Here is a 9,774-nt window from a genome sequence, read left to right on the forward strand (position 1 = left end):
GGTGTTCCATGGCTGCATGGGATGTCTGTTAACGCTACTCCATGCAACCAATTGCCTCGTCCGCGTTAGGTATAATGCCGGAAGCCACTTGTGGATTGGACAGCTCTAACACAGTTCCACCTTCGACACTGACCTCTATGGGGATGTCGGCTAAAGGGGGATCTGTTTGAATAGAGCACCAAGTCTGACATTTCTTTTGTGGAAATTACAAACTTGAAAAGCCTTTGTTGCCTGCAACAACAGGGTGATGAAAACCCTACAGCTGCTCATGGCCACCTGTCAGTTTTCCAATAGTGTTCCTATTCTAGCTTGCCCTCATTGAGAAGTGAGGTTGACCTGACCGAGGAGTCTGTCTTCGTTCATCAACAAAGACTTTTACAGGACCTCATATAGTTATTTTAGAGAGTATTCTAGCACCTGTTACTTTCATGCTGTAATGTTCTTATTCTTGGTTACCCTCAAAGAGGAGTGAGGTGGTTTCACTGACTTGGCTAGTTAAATAAAGGTAAAAAAAAAAAATGTTTAACTTGGAATGTTGTTGTTCTGTTGTGGGCCTTCTCTTGGATGTTGTACTTCTGTTAATGGCCTTCTCTTGAATGTTGTACTTCTGTTAATGGCCTTCTCTTGAATGTTGTACTTCTGTTAATGGCCTTCTCTTGAATGTTGTACTTCTGTTAATGGCCTTCTCTTGAATGTTGTACTTCTGTTAATGGCCTTCTCTTGAATGTTGTACTTCTGTTAATGGCCTTCTCTTGAATGTTGTACTTCTGTTAATGGCCTTCTCTTGAATGTTGTACTTCTGTTAATGGCCTTCTCTTGAATGTTGTACTTCTGTTAATGGCCTTCTCTTGAATGTTGTACTTCTGTTAATGGCCTTCTCTTGAATGTTGTACTTCTGTTAATGGCCTTCTCTTGAATGTTGTTGTTCTGTTGTGGGCCTTCTCTTGGATGTTGTACTTCTGTTAATGGCCTTCTCTTGGATGTTGTACTTCTGTTAATGGCCTTCTCTTGGATGTTGTACTTCTGTTGTGGGCCTTCTCTTGGATGTTGTACTTCTGTTAATGGCCTTCTCTTGGATGTTGTACTTCTGTTAATGGCCTTCTCTTGGATGTTGTACTTCTGTTAATGGCCTTCTCTTGAATGTTGTTGTTCTGTTGTGGGCCTTCTCTTGGATGTTGTACTTCTGTTAATGGCCTTCTCTTGAATGTTGTACTTCTGTTAATGGCCTTCTCTTGGATGTTGTACTTCTGTTAATGGCCTTCTCTTGGATGTTGTACTTCTGTTAATGGCCTTCTCTTGAATGTTGTACTTCTGTTGTGGGCCTTCTCTTGAATGTTGTTGTTCTGTTGTTGGCCTTCTCTTGAATGTTGTTGTTCTGTTAATGGCCTTCTCTTGAATGTTGTTGTTCTGTTAATGGCCTTCTCTTGAATGTTGTACTTCTGTTAATGGCCTTCTCTTGAATGTTGTTGTTCTGTTAATGGCCTTCTCTTGAATGTTGTTGTTCTGTTGTGGGCCTTCTCTTGAATGTTGTTGTTCTGTTAATGGCCTTCTCTTGAATGTTGTACTTCTGTTGTGGGCCTTCTCTTGAATGTTGTTGTTCTGTTGTTGGCCTTCTCTTGAATGTTGTTGTTCTGTTAATGGCCTTCTCTTGAATGTTGTTGTTCTGTTAATGGCCTTCTCTTGAATGTTGTACTTCTGTTAATGGCCTTCTCTTGGATGTTGTTGTTCTGTTGTGGGCCTTCTCTTGAATGTTGTTGTTCTGTTAATGGCCTTCTCTTGAATGTTGTTGTTCTGTTAATGGCCTTCTCTTGAATGTTGTTGTTCTGTTGTTGGCCTTCTCTTGAATGTTGTTGTTCTGTTAATGGCCTTCTCTTGAATGTTGTTGTTCTGTTAATGGCCTTCTCTTGAATGTTGTTGTTCTGTTGTTGGCCTTCTCTTGAATGTTGTTGTTCTGTTAATGGCCTTCTCTTGAATGTTGTTGTTCTGTTAATGGCCTTCTCTTGGATGTTGTACTTCTGTTGTTGGCCTTCTCTTGGATGTTGTACGTCTGTTGTTGGCCTTCTCTTGGTGTATTTGGTGTAACTCTGTCCTGTCGGCCAGTGTTGTTTATGAGAATGTGTCTTCTCTCAGTCAACTTACAATTTAAAAATACATTCTCCCCCCTTCCCTCCTTTCCCTCCCTCCCCTTCAGGACTCTAATAAACAACCTCATATCTTTTATGTCTGGGTTTGTGGAATCCTCTGACATTCACAGTAATTACAGCCGTGTTGTCTGTGGTGTCTGTCTCCATCTCCTCTGGGGCGGTTTGATCCTTGACTCAGGCTGCTTAGGTATCTTCTACCCCCCCCCCCCCCACCCCCCCTCCCCCTATTCCTTTTCACCAGCCTTACAGGCTCTGTAGAGGGAAGTCCCCTGTAGCTCAAAAACGTTTTCAGAAGACTAATGACAAGAACACTAGATGTTTTCCGTGTCTTTTAGGCCAGCCAAGGAGAAACAGGCAGGGACAATGTTAATGTTTCACAATGATGTGGTTGGTGGAAAGATCCACTAAATGTTTTGTGAAGCGTACTAGAATACCTTTTCATCCATGCACCTGGAACTAGATTAGATTAAAAGAACCAAGCGGCATTTAAATCTGTGATATGCTGAGAACAAAGTGACACACACACATGTTTACACACAAACACACACAATACACATGTAAAGGATGTTACACTACTTGCTTAGCTACTTCTTCCTGATTTGGCTTGAACCCAGGAGCTGTGCCTTCCTAGAACACGTGACCGCCCTCCTGAAGCATCTTACCAGTCGGTGCCACCGAAAAGTTAAGATCATACCCCAAAGACATGCTAATCTCTCACACTTGTTGTTTGTGTACATGGATTTCATGATGTTGTACGTTTTTCCCCTCAACACCACTTTCCATCAAAAGGTGTATAGCAGGCCTTCATGCCAAATTGAGTCTAAAGCTTTTTTGAAATCAACAATTCATAAAAAGACTTTGCTTTTGTTTTGTTTTTGTTTTTTTGTCAAGTCGGGTGTGCAGGTTGAATACGTGGTCTGTTGTATGGTAATTTTGAAAAGGCCAATTTGACATTTGCTCAGTACGTATTTTTCGCTGAGAAAATGTACAAGTCTGTTGTTAATGATAATGCAGAGGATTTTCCCGAGGTTGCAGTTGACGCATATCCCACAGTGGTTATTGGGGACAAATGTTCTCCACTTTGTGGATTGGGGTGATCAGTCCTTGTTTCCAAATATTGGGGAAGATACCAGAGCAAAGGATGATGTTAAATAGTTTACGTTTAGCGAATTGGAATTTGTGGTCTGTATATTTTATAATTTCATTGAGGATACCATCAACACCACAGATGGTTTTTATTTTGTCCTTTTAGTTCATTCAATATAATTGGAGAAATGAGTGGGTTCTGGTCGTCTTTAATAGTTGAGTCTAAGATGTGTATTTGATCATGTATATGTTTTTCCTGTTCTTTGTTATAGAGCCAAAAAAATTGGAGAAGTGGGTTATCCATACTCTCGCTCTCTCTCTTGCTCTCTATCTCTCTCTCTTGCTCTCTCTCTTGCTCTCTATCTCTCTCTCTTGCTCTCTCTCTTGCTCTCTTTCTCTTGCTCTTGCTCTCTCTCCCTTGCTCTCTCTCTCTCTTGTTCTCTCTCGCTCTCGCTCTCTCTCTCTCTCTCTCTCTGTCAGAATATGTATCATGAATGTGTTTAGGTCTGTACACAGTAAATCAGGATAGTTGAAATCACAGTATAAAGATAATAGGATTAAATTGACTCTACTGGGATCATCACCCCACAGATACAGGGCTCTGGGACTAAGGAGAGAGCATCAGCCCACAGATACAGGGCTCTGGGACTAAGGAGAGAGCATCAGCCCACAGATACAGGGCTCTGGGACTAAAGAGAGAGCATCAGCCCACAGATACAGGGCCCTGGGACTAAGGAGAGATCATCAGCCCACAGATACAGGGCTCTGGGACTAAGGAGAGATCATCAGCCCACATCCTCACAGATACAGGGCTCTGGGGCTAAGGAGAGAGCATCAGCCCACAGATACAGGGCTCTGGGACTAAGGAGAGAGCATCAGCCCACATCCTCACAGATACAGGGCTCTGGGGCTAGGGAGAGATCATCAACCCACATCCTCACAGATACAGGGCTCTGGGGCTAAGGAGAGATCATCAGCCCACATCCTCACAGATACAGGGCTCTGGGACTAAGGAGAGATGATCAGCCCACAGATACAGGGCCCTGGGACTAAGGAGAGAGCATCAGCCAAAATCCTCACAGATACAGGGCTCTGGGGCTAGGGAGAGATCATCAACCCACATCCTCACAGATACAGGGCTCTGGGGCTAAGGAGAGATCGTCAGCCCACATCCTCACAGATACAGGGCTCTGGGACTAAGGAGAGATCATCAGCCCACAGATACAGGGCCCTGGGACTAAGGAGAGAGCATCAGCCCACATCCTCACAGATACAGGGCGCTGGGGCTAAGGAGAGATCATCAGCCCACATCCTCACAGATACAGGGCTCTGGGACTAAGGAGAGAGCATCAGCCCACAGATACAGGGCTCTGGGGCTAAGGAGAGATCATCAGCCCACATCCTCACAGATACAGGGCTCTGGGACTAAGGAGAGAGCATCAGCCCACAGATACAGGGCTCTGGGGCTAAGGAGAGATCATCAGCCCACATCCTCACAGATACAGGGCTCTGGGGCTAAGGAGAGAGCATCAGCCCACATCCTCACAGATACAGGGCTCTGGGGCTAAGGAGAGATCATCAGCCCACAGATACAGGGCTCTGGGAATAAGGAGAGATCATCAGCCCAACGATACAGGGATCTGGGACTAAGGAGAGAGCATCAGCCCACAGATACAGGGCTCTGTGGCTAAGGAGAGATCCTCAACCCACATCCTCACAGATATAGGGCGATGGGACTAAGGAGAGAGCATCAGCCCACATCTTCACAGATACAGGGCTCTGGGGCTAAGGAGAGATCATCAGCCCACATCCTCACAGATACAGGGCTCTGGGACTAAGGAGAGAGCATCAGCTTACATCTTCACAGATACAGGGCTCTGGGGCTAAGATGAGATCATCAGCCCACATCCTCACAGATACAGGGCTCTGGGGCTAGACAGAGATCATCAGCCCACAGATACAGGGCTCTGGGACTAAGGAGAGAGCATTAGCCCACATCCTCACAGATACAGGGCTCTGGGGCTAAGGAGAGATCATCAGCCCACATCTTCACAGATACAGGGCTCTGGGACTAAGGAGAGAGCATCACTTTTACATTGACTCTACTGGTAGTTATCTTAACCCTCAACAGAGTCATGTGCTCCCTGGAGTTAGTGTTGAAAACAAGAGTTCAGTGTGGCGGAGTTCTTTTAACTCCATTCAGAGTAACCATGAGACAGGGAGTTAAATCTATGGAGTTATATGGAGTTAAATCTATGGAGTTAAATCTATGGAGGGGCCTCATTGTCATATTTCCCAGAGTTCAGTGTGGCGGAGTACTTTTAACTCCAAAAATATCAACACCATGACCAGAGTAGTTTTAACACAAAATGGTGGGTGGGACCAATATTGACCCCAAAATAGCGTTAGATTTTGACTCCATGTGTAGCTAACATATTTATGAGGCAGTAGTGTTTGTGTCTTGTGTCTCCTATCTCCCAGGGTTTAGTCCTATAACCCAAACAATCCTGTCAGAGAGACATACGAGGTAACGAGAGAGCTTTCCTCTCCTTTGATCCATTGGTAAAGGAGGTGTGGGGAGGGGGAAGTACATGATGAATCAAGGAAAAGTGTTTTAAGATTCCTTTGAAAGAGGGCTCTCCTCGAGTAGGAAGTAATGAATTGAACATCCCATCCTCTCCTCGTCCTCTCCTCCCTTCCTTTCCTTCCGTCCTCCTCCGCCTCTCTTCTCCCCCTCGCCAATATATTGAGTTAATTAAGCAAAACCGGTGTGGGGAAGACCCTGTGCCTCAGAGAACATCCACAAATGTCAACTCTGAGACAAGAGGGAGCTAACAAGCTAACGTCGCCCCAAAACTAATTTGGAGAAGGACAGAGAGGAGAGGAGACTGTCTGAATCCAATATCTCATTTAGAAAATGACAGAGAGGAGAGGAGACTGTCTGAGTCCAATAACTCATTTAGAAAAGGACAGAGAGGAGAGGAGAATTTTAGACTAATTGAAAATAACTTTTTTAATATATTTGTATTAATGGAGTAATGAAGATAATGTCATGGCCTTCATTCTAGTCCAGTAATCTGCAGATGTTGTTTTTTAAAATCAGGGGTTAAAGTACTACAGTGGACATAGACCTTTACAGTGGACACAGTCCTTTACAGTGGACCTAGACCTTTACAGTGGACATAGTCCTTTACAGTGGACATAGTCCTTTACAGTGGACATAGTTCTTTACAGTGGACATAGTCCTTTACAGTGGACATAGTCCTTTAAAATGGACATAGACCTTTACAGTGGACATAGACCTTTACAGTGGACATAGTCCTTTACAGTGGACATAGTCCTTTACAGTGGACATAGACCTTTACAGTAGACATTGACAGTGGACATAGTTCTTTACAGTGGACATAGTCCTTTACAGTGGACATAGTCCTTTACAGTGGACATAGACCTTTACAGTATACCTTGACAGTGGACATAGTCCTTTACAGTGGACATAGTCCTTTACAGTATACCTTTACAGTGGACATAGTCCTTTACAGTGGACATATACCTTTACAATGGACATAGTAATTTACAGTGGACATAGACCTTTACAGTATACCTTTACAGTGGACATAGTCCTTTACAGTGGACATAGACCTTTACAGTAGACCTTTACAGTGGACATAGTCCTTTACAGTGGACGTAGTCCTTTACAGTGGACACAGTCCTTTACAGTGGACATAGACCTTTAAGTTGTCATAGTCCTTTACAGTGGACATAGACCTTCATAGTGGACATAGACCTTTAAGTTGACATAGTCCTTTACAGTGGACATGGACCTTTACAGTGGAACTTTACAGTGGACATAGACCTTCACAGTGGACATAGACCTTCACAGTGGACCTTTACAGTGGACATAGACATTTAGAGTGTACATAGACTGTTACAGTGGACCTTTACAGTGGACATAGACCTGTACAGTAGGCATAACACTTTACAGTCTACATAGACTTCTACAGTGGACCTAGACCTTTACAGTGGACCTTTACAGTGGATATAGACATTTACAGTGGACCTTTACAGTGGACATAGACCTGTACAGTGGATATAGACCTTTACAGTGGATATAGACCTGTACAGTGGATATAGACCTTTACAGTGTACATAGACCTTTACAGTGGATATAGACCTTTACAGTGGATATCGACCTTTACAGTGGATATAGACATTTACAGTGGATATAGACCTTTACAGTGGACATAGACCTGTACAGTGGATATAGACCTTTACAGTGTACATAGACCTTTACAGTGGACATAGACCTTTACAGTGGACATAGACCTTTACAGTGGACATAGACCTTTACAGTGGATATAGACCTGTACAGTGGATATAGACCTTTACAGTGGATATAGACCTGTACAGTGGATATAGACCTTTACAGTGGACATAGACCTTTACAGTGGACATAGACCTTTACAGTGGATATAGACCTGTACAGTGGATATAGACCTGTACAGTGGATATAGACCTTTACAGTGTACATAGACCTTTACAGTGGACATAGACCTTTACAGTAGACATAGACCTTTACAGTGGATATAGACCTTTACAGTGGATATAGACCTTTACAGTGGACATAGACCTTTACAGTAGACATAGACCTTTACAGTGGATATAGACCTTTACAGTGGATATAGACCTATACAGTGGATATAGACCTTTACAGTGGATATAGACCTTTACAGTGGACATAGACCTTTACAGTAGACATAGACCTTTACAGTGGACATAGACCTTTACAGTAGACATAGACCTTTACAGTGGACATAGACCTTTACAGTAGACATAGACCTTTACAGTGGACATAGACCTTTACAGTAGACATAGACCTTTACAGTGGACATATACCTTTACAGTGGATATAGACCTTTACAGTGGATATAGACCTTTACAGTGGATATAGACCTTTACAGTGGATATAGACCTTTACAGTGGATATAGACCTTTACAGTGGACATAGACCTTTACAGTGGATATAGACCTTTACAGTGGATATAGACCTTTACAGTGGATATAGACCTTTACAGTGGATATAGACCTTTACAGTGGATATAGACCTATACAGTGGACATAGACCTGTACAGTGGATATAGACCTTTACAGTGGATATAGACCTTTACAGTAGTTTCAAAATATATAATCTAATTCTAATAATTCACTGTTCTGTTTCTACTGGCTTTAGCTCTAGGTCTTCCCTATTGTCTGTCCATCACATACTGTAGATTACATAACGTCACTGTGTAACATGGATTAAAGATGATTTTTCTGTTGTCTATCAGTGCAACCGTTGAGATTATTTCCCAGAATTTACAGTTCCTTCAAGTTAAAAATGTTGTGCAAACCGGCTCCTCTCCTCTCCTTTCCTGCATGTCATGTCCTCTCCTCTCCTGTCCTTTCCTCTCCCCTCTTTTCCTGTCCTCTCTTCTTTCCTCTCCTCTCCTCTCCTCTCCTCTCCTCTCCTCTCCTCTCCTCTCCTTTCCTCTCCTTTCCTCTCCTCTCCTCTCCTCTTCTCTCCTCTCCTCTCCTTTCCTCTCCTTGCCTTATCCTGTCCTCTCTTGTCCTCTCCTCTTCCTTCCTCTCCTCTCTTCTCTTCTCCTCTCCTTTCCTCTCCTTTCCTTTCCTTTCCTTTCCTCTTCTTTCCTGTCCTCTCCTCTCTTGTCTTCTCTTCTTCTCTCCTCTTCTCTCATCCTCTCCTCCTCTTCTCTCCTGCGAGTAGTTTATGCTGTAAAAAAAACAACACTTTTCTGGGTCACAACATCAGGGCCCTACCCCTGGAGTATCAACACCAGCCTGTATTATTCATGGTCTTCCTCTCCAATGGATCTTCTACCCTCCTTTCCAAGATTCCTTCTCTCCTCTGTTTCTTTTCATTTTCTTTCTCTCTCGCACTCGTTCTCGTTCTCTATTTTTCCAGTCTTTTATCTCCCTGTCTCTCTCTCTCTTTCTCTCTCTGTCTCTGTCTCTCTTTCTCTCTCTTTCTCTCTCTGTCTCTCTTTCTCGCTCTGTCTCTCTTTCTCTCTCTTTCTCTCTCTCTCTTTCTCTCTCTTCCTCTTTCTCTCTCTCTCTCTTTCTCTCTCTGTCTCTCTTCCTCTCTCTCTCTCTCTCTTCCCCTTTCTCTCTCTCTCTCTTTCTCTCTCTCTTCCTCTTTCTCTCTCTCTCTCTCTTTCTCTCTCTCTTCCTCTTTCTCTCTCTCTTTCTCTCTCTCTTCCTCTTTCTCTCTCTCTATCTTTCTCTCTCTGTCTCTCTTTCTCTCCATATCTGGAGCATGTCAGATTCTAATGTTTTGAACACAAATGTCTTGGTACAACATCAGAAGGTGTCTATTCTTATGGAAAATAACACTGTGTTGTGTCAGCTTTGGTATTTGAGAGGGGAAGAGAAGAGAGACAAAAGAATAGAGAGATGATCATGTGTACCCCCGCTGTGGATTTGACAGTGTAATGGTGGGAAATTGTGGAAATTCACACTTATATTTACCCCAAGTTGCTATCAAGAGTTG

The sequence above is a fragment of the Oncorhynchus mykiss genome, chromosome 8 (genome assembly GCF_057628025.1).
Source record: "Oncorhynchus mykiss isolate SJ-2025 chromosome 8, ASM5762802v1, whole genome shotgun sequence".
Lineage (NCBI taxonomy): Eukaryota > Metazoa > Chordata > Actinopteri > Salmoniformes > Salmonidae > Oncorhynchus > Oncorhynchus mykiss.